This window comes from Malania oleifera, chromosome 4, assembly GCF_029873635.1.
Source record: "Malania oleifera isolate guangnan ecotype guangnan chromosome 4, ASM2987363v1, whole genome shotgun sequence".
Classification (NCBI taxonomy): domain Eukaryota; kingdom Viridiplantae; phylum Streptophyta; class Magnoliopsida; order Santalales; family Ximeniaceae; genus Malania; species Malania oleifera.
In genome coordinates, this window is record NC_080420.1 from 13,751,062 (window position 1) to 13,766,979 (window position 15,918).

General features: G+C 35.9%; 1 protein-coding gene and 1 pseudogene across 1 annotated transcript in view; one reads left to right on the forward strand and one right to left on the reverse strand.

The window, feature by feature from the left end:
• LOC131153695 (uncharacterized) overlaps positions 1-15,918 on the reverse strand; it is a 60,737-nt pseudogene that overhangs the window by 34,095 nt on the left and 10,724 nt on the right.
• The window catches only part of LOC131152613 (calcium-binding protein KIC-like), a 34,398-nt gene continuing 28,592 nt past the window's right edge, over positions 10,113-15,918 (forward strand). Inside the window, exon 1 of the mRNA XM_058104361.1 lies at positions 10,113-10,403. The gene's annotated coding sequence lies outside the window, so the exon portion shown is untranslated. The remainder of the gene's footprint in view (positions 10,404-15,918) is intronic.

The window sequence follows — 15,918 nt, forward strand, 5'->3', positions numbered from 1 at the left end:
TCAAGAGAATTCTTAGGTACTTGGTAGGATCACTTGATTTAGGGTTATGGTATCCAAAGGACACGGATTTTAATATGATAAGTTATTCAGATGTCGATTATGCCGGTTGTAAGATTGATAGAAAAAGTACAAGTGGCACATGTCACTTTCTAGGACAATCATTGGTGTCATGGTTTTCAAAGAAACAAAATTCTATAACTTTATCAACCGTTGAAGCTGAATATGTGGCAGCAGGAAGTTGTTGTGCACAAATCCTATATATGAAACAACAATTAAAGGATTTTAATTTAGAATATAAAACAATTCCAATAAAGTGTGATAATACAAGTGCCATAAATATATCTAAAAATCCAATTTCACACTCAAGAACTAAGCATATAGACATAAGACATCATTTTTTGAGAGATCATGTTCAAAAGGACGATATAATTCTTGAATTTATAAATACAAGTGATCAATGGGCTGATATTTTTACAAAACCTCTAAGTGAAGAAAGATTTATACATATTAGGAGGGAACTTGGGTTAATCCACAGCAGAGAAGTATATTAGTAGTAAAATTTCAGAATTTATATGCACTTCAGACGTCTAATGTTCACACCCTAGATGTCTGAACACTGTCGTAGAAGAGTTCAGATGACTGAACCTAGGACTTCTGACATCTGAACTCATACTGACTTTTAAAACTTTTAGGTTTTTAAAACTTCAGACGTCTGTACTTATCTTCAGACATCTGAAGTCGCGGGATTTATATATTTTCAGCGCACTAAACCCTAACTTCAGACTTTTGAAGTTCCTTGCTTCATTCATCTGAACTTCAAACTCTTCATCTTCCCTCACTTTCTCTTCATTCCGAAACTTCTATCCTACTCATATTCATCACACGAAACTTAGGGTTACTGAAACTTTGTGTCTTCATGCCTCGAATCAAGCAGACTGTGAACAAAGGTCCTTCATCAGGGAGGGAAACCCAAAATATTGATAAATGGTTAATTTCTCCTCGAGCTCAACTCCGTTATCAAAATTCTTTGAGCTTTGTAGAACCAATCTTAGGTAAAGTCTTGGATGTATCATTCTTTGTCACTGAATTTTCATATATCCTTACATTGTTTCGTGATATTTGATGATTTGATTTTATCACTCAACAACCCAAGGGTTGTTTTCCTCATTTAGTGAAAATTTTCTATGCCAATATGCAATATGAAGATGGGATTTTCTCTTCAGAAGTTAAAGGAAAGAAAATACTACTGAATTCTGAAATATTATCTCCCATTCTCAAAATTACTCCAGGAGAGTTTAATTGTCCTATGTTTGCTCAATCTTGGATCCTTGAACAAGGTTTTACTCCTAAAGCTTTTCTTCCATTAATCATGACAAATGAACCTGTCTATTTTGCACATCCTCCATTGTACAAGCAACTGAATTTAAAAGGCCATATTCTCCATAAACTAGTTTCAACCAATATCATACCAAAACAAGGCTCTTTTGATCTTTCTTATATCGAATGCTTTGTTCTTTGGTGTTTGCTTAAAGGCAAGAAACTAGACTTGGCTAGTTTAATTGTTAGGTGGATGTGGACCAAGCTAGAATCAAATCGAGTTATTCTTCCTTATGGAAGAATTCTCACTCTTCTCTTTACTCACCTTAACATTACCAATATTTCTGAGTTTTTCATAAAAATAACCCGATATGATCTTTTTAATGAAACTTCTCTCAAGAAAATGGGATATGATAAGGGACGTTATGGATGGTATTTGAAAGCTGCAAGGACTACACATGCACCACCTGCATCTGCAGTAGCTTCAGCTTCAGCCTCAGCCTGTGCTCCAGTATCAACAGTTGCTCAATCTTCTTCCACACAAGAACTTGGCTCATCTCCAGAAGCACCTTCTTGGTTCTTATCCTTTCAACAAGATTTCTCTAGTTTCTCTTCTGAAGTACGCATTGGTCTTCAGAATATCAAAGAAAAGGTCACATCACTTGACAAACAGGTCACTCATATAGAAAAATATCATGCCAAAACCACTAAGAGCAGTGATCCCATGGACATTAGCTCTGTTCCTCAGAGTGGAGATGATGATGATGGTGATGATAATGATGATGATGCTTCTGTAGAAAAAGAAGGAAATTCTGAAGATGAAGGTGATGAAGAAAATACTGAAGAAGAAGGGACTCACGAAGAAGGAGGAGGAGAAGAAGAGAAAGGAGATGGTTCTGAAGAAGAAGACTAGGAAAGCTAGATGTTCTCTAGTTTAGGTTTCTATGTAACTTTTTGTTTACAAGAATCACACCTTATGTATCTTAAATTATCTGTACTCTTGCTAAAATGTAACTTTTTGGTGTATGGATCATATATATATATATATATATATATATATATATATATATATATATTTGGAGAATGAATTTTGATGGTTCTTTATCATTGTCTTACTCTTTTTTATTAATGACAAAGGGGGAGAAAGAGTACTTGTGCTTAGTAAAGATAAAGTAAAAGTACATGATTATGTAAAAGTACATGAACTTGAACAAGGGGGAAAAAGAGCATTTAGTAAAGATAAAGTAAAAGAACATGTGAACTTGAAAAATGATACTTTTAGGCTAAATAGATAAATGCTATATATGAATGAACTGCAACATATATGTGAATTTGATCTTGATGATCCAAGTGTGAACTTGATTTTGAATATATGTGAATTCACATAAGAACTTGGTTCTTGGTTATATAGGAATTACATGGATATATGAACTATATGAACATAAAATTTTCTATGGATTATAGCAAGGGGGAGTTTTTATATATATATATATATATATATGGCTTGCTTGTTAATGGTCATAGTAAGGGGGAGTAATTCATTTTACATAAATCTTTTATCTTTACTCCTTGTTTGTTATCATCAAAAAGGGAGAGATTATTGACCTAACAAGATCTTTCAATTGGTTTTGGTGATAACAAACAAAGGATGATTTAACTTGAAAAGGTTGAGTTTTGGTGTTTCAGGAAATATGGATCAAGTGTGGTTCAAAGCAAACTTTAAATATAGCTCAAGTATGGTGTAAGAGAAGATCAAGTATAAGTCAAGTATGAAGACAATTTTTCAATGATCCAAAGAGAGTTTAACATATTTGAAGCTCAAGCAAATTATTCAAAGAATCTCAAGAGCAATGAGAAACTCAAGCATGATGACTTAGAAAGCATATTTGTAAGTAATTCAAAAGCCAAAATATCATTTGAAATATGTTTTTGAAGCTTTTTCAAGAGTTTATAAAGATTTAAGGACCTATTTAAGAGTATTGAATTAAGTTTTATAAAAATAATAAGAGAGCAAATTAGTTTTTAAAAGAAAGATATTTATAAAACAGGATTTTTAAAGGCTCAGATGACTGAACTTTTCAGTTCAGATGACTGAAGTAGAGACTTCAGATGACTGAACTTTAAGTTCATACATCTGAAGAATTACTTTAGACGTCTAAAGATTAAGTGTAGACGTCTGAAGAATTAATGGAACAAGACAGAAAGTTGCAATAGCAGTTCAGACGTCTGGACTTGCGATTTCAGACATCTAAACCCAGACTTTAGACGTCTGAATCCAGACTTCAGACATTTGACCCTGTATTTAGTTCTGTTTTAAAGGGGATTTAGGAACTTCAGGCGTCTGACCTTGAATTCTTAGACGTCTGAACACTGTTCAAAGGGCAAAAATTTTAAAACTCTTATTTTTAAATTATAACCGTTTGAACCCCAAATTTTCTAACAACTTGGGAAACTCTTTAAGGAAACTCTTGCAATAAGGAAGCCTACTTCGAAGCCTATAAATACATGGTTCTTGTGAATCAAAAATTATCCCAAGCATTAAAATTCTCTCAAAGCTCTCTTGCTCTCAAAATTTCTTTTGATAAACTCTTGCAAAGCTGAAAGTATTGTTGTTCTGATATTTTTTCATCAAAAACTGAAGAATTACTGATTTCTCATCTAGAGAAAAGGATTTTGATGAATTCTTTGAAAAGCTTCAAAAGTTTATTTCATTTTTGATATTTTATCTTTTGAAGTACATAGTTTTGATTTGTACTAATCTGCTATTTGTGTGAGCTTCTCTTGTACACCAGATTTTGATATTTCTCTTGTAGATTTTGGACGATTCCAGGCTGTTGGAACGTTGACCAAACAAGGGGATATTGTTTGGAGAAGGCGGGCTCTAGCCTTGATCAAAGGAGTGGTTGTAAACAGGTTTTGTTCCACCCGGTAACAGAACTGTTATAGTGGAATCTTTCGGTGTTTTGCCAAGGGCGAGGACGTAGGCTGTGTTAAAGCCGAGCCTCGTAAAAAATCTTGTGTCTTTCTCTCTATTTTACATACTATACTTGCTGTGTTGTATGATTTAAAAGTGCAGGTCACAAGTTTCAAAGAGAAAGAAACAAAGACTCTTGGTATTTAGAAAGTACGTTTCGATTAACCGTTTGCGGAAACCCAAAAGGGAGTACGTTGGTTAATCTGCAGAAATCTTGATCAAGAGAAGTGCATACTAAAAGTTTATTCAAAGAAGGTGATAAACATTCATAGGGAAATCAAGAAAAGAAAAATTATTCTTGATTAAGTGATTGAATTATTTTAGCTTTATTGATTGTCTTGTTCATTTAAATTACAAGTATTCTAAAGTGTGATTGTCAATTATCTATTATGCTTTCTTTAGTATCTTAAGAGAAAGATTAAAAATTATCAAAATTGAAAAGATTCCAATTCACTCCCCCTCTTGGGAAGCTATTCCTAATTTCATTCGTCAACGAGTGTTCAACACTCGTTCAGCGACGAAACCAGGGGATTCGTCGACGAGGCACTGACTGAAATTATTGAGGACTTAAATTGGATGAAGACGCAAGATAAGGACTGGGCAGAGAAAGTAGGCTAGAATTTGGAAGGCTAGGTAAAGGAAGAGACTCATCAAGTTCGGTAAGGCTCGAGGAATCAAAATAGTATGATGTAGACTCAAAGAATGCAGCATCAACACAGACAAAAAAAGAAAAGAAAAAAGGTGTAAAGTAGGTTGTAGCATCACTATCCCTTTTGAGTACAAAAGTAGCCTACAAAAATATGTTCCATGGCGTTAGGATTGAAGTTAATTCATTTTGGACGTAACTAATGGACAAATGAAACCCATAAATCTACATGGAGGAAGTGTGAACAAAGAACCCTTGGGAAAAGAACAAAATACGGTATTTCAGTACCAAGGAAAGGAAAACATTCTATTAATAAGTGAGCAAGCAATAAGCACACATCACCCCAAAAATTTTTTTGAAATATTAATGATATTATAGGATATGAGTGGCTTTGTTAATATGTTTGCTTTTTCACTTTGAAAATCCACTTTCTTATGAGTGTAGGCTCAAGATTATTGGTGGATTGTACTGAAGTTAATCCCATAGGTGATGAATTGGTTATCGAAGTAGTCCTTAGCATTATTATTAAAAAGTATTCTGGCAAGTACATCACATAAGACCTTGTTTCATAATAGAATGCATAAAATATATTGAATAACTTAGAATAATCTCTCATTAAATAGAGCCAAGTCATCAAAAATCAGTCATTGACAAATGTAATAAAATATATAATCCACAACTTTGATGTGATACAACTAGGACCCTACAACATTGGAATGAACTAACATGAAAAAGGCTAGCCACCCATTTATGGAGTTGGCAAGCAAACAGAAAACAAAGGTGCTTTGTCAACTTACGAGACTTGCACTCAGTAATTTATAATAGGAGTTAGCTATTTTCTATTGACTTTTTGAGTCCAATCTCTGGTTTTGATGCTAATGAAACACAAAGATCTTATGTGTGCATTTAGTTTGTGAGCAAGTTTACAATACATCACACACATGAGAGTAAATTTATGGAAGCCTAAGGAACTTAAAGATCATACTCCTAGAACATTCTATGAGAAAATGAAGAGTAAAAGAAGAAGACTTGTTTGTGCTTCATTTGTAATTGCATTTATTATATTTGGGTATTTAATATTATGGTATATAATATTTGCATCTGCATGCATGATATGAATGAGCTCAAATGACCATAGCTTGATCATAGGGGACCATAGGACCTTAGGTTCGGTCAACCAATGTCGAATTTTTGGGACTAATTATAAAGCTCAAAGACCATAGATTGACTTTAGGTCCCCAAACATCACGTGACAAGGCCCCTATAACTTAGAAATTACAATTATGTGAACATGGGTGACTTTAAATGTCAATCAGGACTTAAATGCACACTTTTAGTGTGTTCGGTCGACTAAACCCCAACCTTCATAGAAGCTTTGGTCGACAGAACCTGCTAGGGTCAAATGTTGACCATTCGGTTGACCGAACCTAAACTTATATAGACTTTCGGTCTACCGAACCTTCTAGGGTCAAATGTTGACCATTTGGTCAACCATTTTTAAAATGAACTAGCATTGCTCGGTTGACTAAATTGGCGCGTGGCTGATTCCCAATGCTCTGGTTGATTGAACCTCTAGTTAAAATTTGACCTGATTGACTGAAAACTCTCGGGTTGCCAATTTTTACTGAGGTAAAACAAGGGTTATTTTTTATTAACCTTACTCAAACATTTTCTAAAATCCCTAATATGTTCCTGACAGTCAGATTTTCTAAGGAGTCTATATATACCCCCTCCATTACTCATTTTTAACAATCAGATTAGTGAGAAAAATTCTCCTAAAATTTTTTATCTTCAAAAGCTTTATTGTACATACTTTCTTATACTCTTTTATTTGAAAATCATTTTGAAGAGAGAGTTTGATTAATTCCTTTACTTCTTTCACTTGCAAGTTCTTTGCATTTGAAGGTTGTTGAATAGGAACATTTATTTTTGGGTATTCGGTTTTATAAAGCATTATACTCTCACTTGTGTTTATTTGTTGAAAACCTTTTGAAAGTGAGCTTATAAGTTTCTACACATATTTTCTTGGTAAATAATCTTTGGAGAAACACTTTTTGATTTGGAAACCTTTTTGCACATAGATTTCAAACGCTTGTATTCTTGTTTGTGCAAGATCATTTGAAAAGCATAAACCCTAAGTTCTCCTGTATTTTCTTTGAAAAACATTTTTGGAAAAATAGCTATTAAGGGTTTAAATCTTCGAGGTACTTATCATATACATCTTACTCAAAGATTGAGAAATTTATTTTTTGTGAAAATATCACTTGAGCTTACTTCATATCATATGTGAGTGCATTAGTTGATTGTGCATAGTGGTACATATCTGCTTGTATTAGAAGCAATCTGGTTGTATGAAATATTTTATTTGAACATTTGTTGTATTTCCCGACGTATGATCGGAAGAGGGAGACTAGCCCTATGAATAATCCCAGACTGGTTCAGACTAGGTTAAGAGAATTAGGTGAATCATCCTGGTAAGGTGTTGTATAAGGTGCCGCTCCACCCATTAAGTGAGTCATAGTGGAATCTTTTTTCTTGTGAGCTTGAGGCAGAGACGTAGGCAGTATTAGCCGAACCCCGATAACATATTTTGTGTCGACTCTCTATTTTATTTTCGCACTTTAAATTTCAACACATGTATGTTTTATGTTTGATTGGTGTACATGTGTTTAATTATTTGATTATTTGATTGGGTTTATGATTACATAGAAAGACCCTAAGTTTGTGTAATATTGTTTGTGGAATTTGAATTGACCTAAGAAAATTTTAAATACCCAATTCACCCCCCTCTTGGGAATACACCAATTCCAACATTTTCATTTTTCTAACAAAAGATGTTTGACTAATTGTGGACTTGAAGTGGAGTGCAGCAACAATGCGCAACATGCAAGCAATAGAAGGGGAAAGTGGTTTAGAGTAGTAGAGTCCACCAACCTTATGTCCTTTTCCTATTCCCCCTAACTGTAGAAGATGGGTAGCTCAAGAAAGCTTTTTAGAATACTAGAGGATAGGCGAAAAAATAGTTGTACTTATCATATGGTTAGGATCAATAAAATTGATGGCCTAAGGAATAATGTGAGAGATACTAAATGAGATGCAAGTTGTAGGATCACCTTTTGGTAACATGCTTGTTGTTGTAGTGATGGACCCAAGTTTTTTTTCCAATAGGGGAATAAACATATATAGACAAAAAAATAAATATATAATTTTTAATATTTCTCTAGGTAAGTAATTAAAGAACACATACATTATCATTTAACATTAGTAATAGATGCTTTAAATAACACCATTTACCATAAAATCTCAATCTTTCATGTTTGTTGCTTTTAAAATAAGGATAACTATTTTCAATGGGGGCATCTCCTCAATTTATCAGAAAAATCTATTTATTTTCAAAATTTGAGTGGGGCACCTACCCCTACTCACATATATGTAAGTTTGCCACTGCTTGTTGGACAACTTGATGAAACTCGAATGTTACTCTTCCGAGACACATATGGTGCATTGTTTGCCTATGATTGAACAAATAGGTTTGGAATATGTGGTGACTGATAAAGGGGAACATACTTTTGGGGTTGATGGACTCTGTCCCACCACCCTCAAAACCAACCAATGAACAAGATAGAAAACATTGGAACAAAACACAAACATGAACAAGATAGAAAACATTGGAACAAAACACAAACACAAAATACAAATCTGCAACAACCCTCACCTGTGATGAACAACCTCCAACAACATTAACAAAGTCTCATCAGTGAAGAAGATTAGATATTTGGGCAAAAAATCCAAGATCTAGAACTTCAATTTTAGGATAAAAAACAAAGTTTAATGAAGCATCATGCATTGGCTTTTGTAATGATTAGTGGGATCTAACTATTTGTAAAGTGATTTGAAGACATACACTAGTCAGCTAGAAGATATATATTAAATGAATGTTATGATCCCTAACAATTAGAATAATAATCGACTGAGAATGTTTATAAGTATCTGAAAAAGGAAGCTTAATGAAGCTTCATGCATCGGTGTAATCATTAGTGGGATCTAACTATTTTATAAAGTGATTTGAAGGTTTGCACCAGTTAACAAGAGGTATCTTTCATAGGAATATTGTGATCCCTAATGATTAGAGTAATAATTGACTAAGAATATGTATAAGTAGCCATGCAATATTTGCATGAAAACAAAAAAGCTCGACACACACAAAATCTAGAGCTAATAGACTATTAATTTGATCTTTGTGCCTCTTTATCTCTATCTTTCTCTCTTTTTCCTATTATCTCTACCTTTCTCCTAAACTCCACCTTTACTCCCTAGCATTCTAATTTAAGTCCATTCACCTCTATTTATTTATTTATTTATTTTTTGCCATCCCATGACTCCTATATTTTAGCTATTTAATTACTTATTTCCTAACTTTGTAAGGCATCCCTAGCATTGTTGGGTACTCCATACCTCTAAGGTGGATAGGCATAAGATCCCAAAATTCAGCTTCTCCATATCACCTTGCCAGCTTAATCTAAAAAGTATTAGATTAATTTTCATTAACTACTAACTTTTAACACATTAAAGAGTACCTTGAATTTTAAAAACAATATTTACAATTTTGGGACTATTTGATATCACTATAAAAAATTATGAAAATGAATCAAAATCTAAATCTAAAACTCAAGCACTAACAACTTGTTTGGTTAATATTTCTAACTAAAACAAGTTAAATATTTGATGGAGCAAATGCTCATTTTTGTCTTTCAATCAAAAAAAGATTTAAAAATTATGATGAAAATAATAAAAGTGCAAAAGAATACATATCTAAAATATTTATAATAAAATATTATTATAATTATTTTACTTAATTATCATATTTTATAATGCACTTTATATGAACAAGAAAGTACACGAAAATTGAAATATAATTAAAGAATTATCTTTAACGGCTTTTATTATTTAAAAAAAAAATTGAAACATTTTATGAATATTTTATTTTAATTATATTTTAAATTTTAATTAAAAATTATGTGTAATATGAATGATTTAATTTATAAAATATGTGTAGAAGTGTTAAAATATTCTAACATTATGTATCTAAATAATTAAAAATCATAAAAATTTAATTTTAAACTAACAATACGATCAAACACATTTTTAAAATAGGCCTTCTCTATTCGTTCCTCTACGCTCCAGCCTTCACCCCAACAAATCCTAGAGTAAGGTTGCCATCCCAAAAATCTCTTTTTAACTCTACCATCACAACGGGCTAGAATCATCGTCTCTGCTTGTTTTCCATCGAAGTGTTCCATCTCTTCCCATGGAAACTCCTAGCCTGAACCCATAGCCCCCGCCATCACCGGCGTAGAATGGATCAGAGCTTAACAGTAAGAAAAGGAAAACAAAGTCCGACCAGTGACTGAACTGCTGCATTGTTCAAATCTTCAAGGACATGATATCATGACTTTCCACAAGCAGGTTCATATTTATTGCGCTATATATATTAAACTGGGTAGACCTTATCGGGAAGAGCTGTTCATAAAAATTTAGGGATATTTTGGTGCTTTTTTAATTTTTTAGATGATTCATGCTAACATCTTTTCCTTGACCGTGCACACATTTTATGGTGAATGAAAGATATTCTCATATTCCACATGTTGGCATCCCAAATAATCTCTGCTCTGCTGTCATGAATTTCGCTATTTTGTTAATGAATCGGCATAAACTCCCTTTATGGGAAGCCTTAATATGGTAATCTGTTGGGATTTGAGAAGTCTATTGTGGGACTGTTATAGATGAATGAGCACCAATTTCACCAAAAAGCTTAAGGCTTTTGGATCTTCAGTCCAACCATATATATAATCACCCATGTTCTATTCTATTTTTCGAATGTAGGACAAATTGAAAAGTGAAATTCTCAACAATCTTCCCTTCACATGTGAGTTTCAAAGACTCCACCTTGAATGGAAGTTATTACTTGATCAATTTTATGTCATGCAACCAACTAGGAGCCACTATTCTACCATGAGAAAGAACATAAAATCATGGGAGTCCCACTCATTTGTTGGGGATTTAGGAGCAACAATCACACCACAAATAAAATAAACAAGAAAAATGAATGCCAAGATTTAACATGGTTCGTCCCAAATTGACCTGCGTCCACGGAACACACCGATCTTCACTAAAATGGAGAAAATACAAGAGGAGGAGGAGACAACTGCACTCCACTCAACTCAACTCACTCTTTCTCACACCTCTCTCTCTCTCTCTCTCTCTCTCCTTCAACTCAATTATACACTCACATTTTACACGCACACACATCTCCATTTATATAACCATGAATGGAATGGATAGAAATGGTAGGTGGTAATGAGATTGGTGGAGGTGGCTAGTACCGACACTAAGCTCAACAATGCACTGACGCCACTACAGCTCAACAAAGCTGACACTGTCTCCATTATAACTCATCAATCTCCCACTTTGAGACGGAGACACCATCTCAACCAATATATAGGTAAATGATGTGCTCAAATTTGTCTTCAAGCATGAAGACCAACTAAAGTTGAGCACAATTTCATCTTCTCTATAGTCACGACCTTTGTCAACATGTTTGTTGGTTTCCTGCCAACTTGGATTTTTTTTTAAGTGCCAGCACTCCGTCCTTTAGTAGAGATCTGACGAAGTGATAACAAAGTCCAATGTGTTTGGTTCTGAAATGAAATGCAGAGTTCTTTGTTAGATGTATTACACTCTGACTGTTGCTGTGTAAAACATTTCTCACCTGCTCTATTCCGAGCTTTGTCAACAAACTTTGAAGCCAAATCATCTTTTTGTTGGCTTCTGTCACCGTTACGTGCTTAACTTCTATAGTGGAGACAATCTTTTGTATTTGTGACATCCAACTAATAGCTGTTGTGCCAACAGTGAACACATATTTGATGGTGCTTCTGCGGTGATCAACTTCACTAGCAAAATTGGCATCAACATACCCTTGAATTTTAAAATCTCCTTTGTTGAAACATAGACACTTATCAATAGTGCCATGTAGGTACCTCAAGATCCACTTCACTGCTTCCCAGTGAGTCTTCCTTGGATTTGACATGAACCTGCTGACAACTTCCATTGCTTGGCCAATGTCTGGTCTGGTACAAACCATGATGTACATGAGACTTCCAATGGTTAAGGCGTAAGGTACCTTAGCCATGAAGTCATTCTCTTCATTTGTCTAGTGATCCTGATTCTTGGAAAGGCGGAAGTGACTGGCCAATTTTGTATTTATTGCTTTAGTGCTGCTCATGTTGAATCTTTGTAAAATACGACTAATATACTACGACTAAGATAACCGCAACGTTCCCTATTGCTTATCTCTAGATATCCGCATCTTAAGTATCTACTTTGCTGAACCCAAGTCCCTCATGTCAAACTTCTCTGACAATTGGAACTTCAATTTTCTAGATCTCTTTTATATTTGGTCCTGCGACTAGCATGTCATCGACATATAGCAATAGAATAATAAAACTAGACTGATACCTCTTGAAGTAGTAGCAGTGGTCAATACTGTACTTCTGAAAATCTTTCCTGCTCATAAAGCCGTCAAATTTTTGGTACCATTGTCTGGGAGCTTGTTTGAGATCGTACAAGCTCTTCTTCAATCTATGCACAAGATTCTCTTTACCTTTCACTGAGAGTCCTTCTGGTTGGTGCATGTAAATCTCCTCATCTAGATCACCGTGAAGAAATGTAGTCTTCACATCCAACTGCTCGAGATGTAGGTCTTCCAAGGCAACAATGCTAAAGATTGATATGATGGTTGTTAGCTTCACAATTGGTGCAAAGATGTCGATGTAGTCGATTCCTTCCTTCTGTTCAAAGCCTTGGATTACCAACTGGGCCTTGTAGCTCCTGGAGCTATCATGCTCCTCTTTGATCTTGTACACCCATTTGTTGTGAAGAGCCTTCTTATCTTTGGGTAACTTAGCTAGTTTTCACGTTTTGTTGGAGGTAAGGGACTTCTCATCCTTCATCGCAAGCTCCCACTTGCTCGAATCTCCTGCCTGACATGCTTCATTATAGCATTTGGGTTCTCCTCCATCTGTAAGAAGTAAACAATCCAAATACCTTTTATTTGGTACATGGAGTCGAGAAGATCTCCTAAGCTCTGGAGTTGGAGTAGGAGGCGGTGGTGCGACGATCTACTCCACAGGTTCTTCTACTTGAGGATTCTTGGCGTTTTGCTGTTGTGTCTCCTCCACCTGAGGATTCTTGGTGTTTTGCTGTTGTCTCTCGAAACCTTCTAGGACATCATCCAAGTCTACTTAGGTTGTTTCATTCTGAACTGGTTCTGTGGGTTCTGTTTTGTGTCTGTCCTTGTACATCACTTTTTCATTGAAGATCAGGTCCTTGCTTCTGATTACCTTCTTGTTTTCATTGTCCAAGCGAGACCCATACTCATCTTCACTATAGCCGATGAAGGTGCATTTCTGGGACTTTGGATCAAGCTTGTTTCTGAAATGATTACTAATACGCACATATGAAACACAACCAAAAACTTTCAAATGTGAACGTTTCACCTCTTTTCCGCTCCATTCTTCTTCTGGTAGTCTGTGGTCTAATGGTATTGATGGACTCTTGTTGATCAAGTATGTTGCTGTGTTGACTGCCTCTGTCCAGAACTGTTTTGGTAGGTCTGACTGCATATGCATGCTTTTTGCTCTTTCGGTCAACAATTGGTTCATCCGCTTGGCTACGCCGTTATGCAGGGACATATCTGACATAGTTCTTTCTATCTTGATGTCATGGTCATAGTAGAATTTCTTGTTTTCACCACCGTTGTCGGTTCTCAGCTTCTTGATTTTTAACTCAGTTTCATTTTCAATCATTACTTTCCATATCTTGAAAGCATCAAAGACATTTGTTTTATATTTTAGGATGCAAACTCATACCTTCCGAGAATGATCGTCAATAAATGTCACGAAATAATTCCTTTCGCTTGTGGATGAGATGGTCGTCGGTCCCCATACGTTTGAATGGACTAGTTCAAGTCTCTCCTTCTTTGGGGTACGGGTGTATGTTTAGAAATTGATCCTCTTCTGTTTTTCGAGTATGTAATCCTCGCACATGTTAATCTCTACTGACCGTAGATCACTCAATTTTCCCTTGGAGGTCACATAAAGTATTCTGCTTTTCTTACCTCGTGTAATCATCAGTGCATCCTTTGATATCTTCTATTCATTACCAATGAATGTTGTGGTGTATTCCTCATCTGCTAGTTGTCCAACTGAGATCGAGTTCTTTCTTAGGTCTGGAATATATCTGACATCGTTCAGCTTCCATACAGACCTGTTCTTCTTGATCTTCACAATTCCTTTGCCTAATATGTTGCAAGTTTGATCATTGCCAAGGTATACTTTACCGAAATCACCTGGTGTATACTCCTCTAGGCAATCTTTACTGCAAGTAGCGTGAAATGAGGCTCCAAAATTTAAGACCCAAGACTCCTTCTTGCTCTCCAAAGAGTATATCAACATATCACCTTTTTATGAAGCGACGTTTGCTTCTGTCGTCGCCTTATATTCTTTCCTTGCACCTTTGCACTGATTTCTGTAGTGCGCGATCTTTCCACAGTTCCAGCATTCAATATTCTTTGTGCTCTAGGAACCTTTGGGATTTCTAGATCTGGACTGCCTGATTCTAGATTTGTCGCGATTTTTTGGTCTCCCATGCCCGCTACCTTTCCATGAATCTTTTCCTCGGCTTTCCATGTTCAAGGCTAAACTTGAAGTGGAAGTATTGTTTGACTGCATCCTGATCTCTTCCGTCAAAATCATGCTAATGACCTTGTCATACTTCTGCTTTGATTTTCGTGTGGAGCTACTGATCGCAATAATGATATCTTTCCAACTCTCAGGCAACCGACTGAGAATCAGTAAGACTTGAATTTCACTATTAAACGTGATTCAACTGAGGCGAGTTGATCTGACAACATGTTGAAATTGTTAAGATGTTTACTAAAACTTTCACCTGCTGGCATGTGCATGGTGAACAACTTTTTCATTAATTGTACCTTATTGGCGGTTGCTCGTACATATTGGAAAGTGCATCCATCAGTGATTTGTTGGTTGTCATGTGCTCGATGTTGAAAGCAATAGACTTTGCTAGCGTCATCCTCACAGCTCCGAGAGCCTTTTGGTCAAGCAATTCCCACTCGTCCTCCCTCATGGATTTTGGCTTTCCCTTTAGTGGTAAGTGCAACTCCTTACCAAACAAGTAGTCCTTAATTTGCATCTTCCAGAAACCGAAGTTGGTGTCGTCAAACATTTTGATCTTTGAGCTCTTTTCGTTTGACATCTCAATTCGCTTATCTAGAGATGGAATCAGGTCAAATGGACAGCACAGTTGGATCTCGGAACGACCAAAAGCCTTGGAAATGGTTCGACTCGTTCGAAAAACAGACCTGAAGTGGCTTCGAAAAGTCTGGTCAAACTTTTTGGTCAACAGTCTATTAAATTTAATGGAATATCCTCTTTTTAACGGAATATGCCGTTACCGTTACTAACGCTGTTTGCTGATGTGGCAAAGTGGGGCCCAAATGATGATGTGGTATATGATGTCTTAGTTGACGTGGCAAAGTGGTTCTTGGGTGATGACGTGGCAGCTGACTAGATGACATGTGGCGGTGACGCGAGGGCGCGTGAGGTGGCGGCTGATGGGGACACATTGACGCAGGAGAGAGGTGTCAAGCTAACGTTAGCTTTGTCTTCAAGTTGTAGCAGGCGCGTGAGGTGCATCCGTGGGCTGCTTGGCGTGTGGGGGCGCATGAGGTCACGTGCCGATGACTTGGTGGCGCGTGAAGGCACGTGGCGATGATGGCGGCTGCTGGAAGCGTGTGTGGGTGCATGTGGGCTCGTGGAGCCTCCTTTTTGAACTTCGATTCGCTTCGCTGGCTTCGTTTAGTTGAGAGGAACACCCTAGTGTGCTCAAAACTTGATTTTGA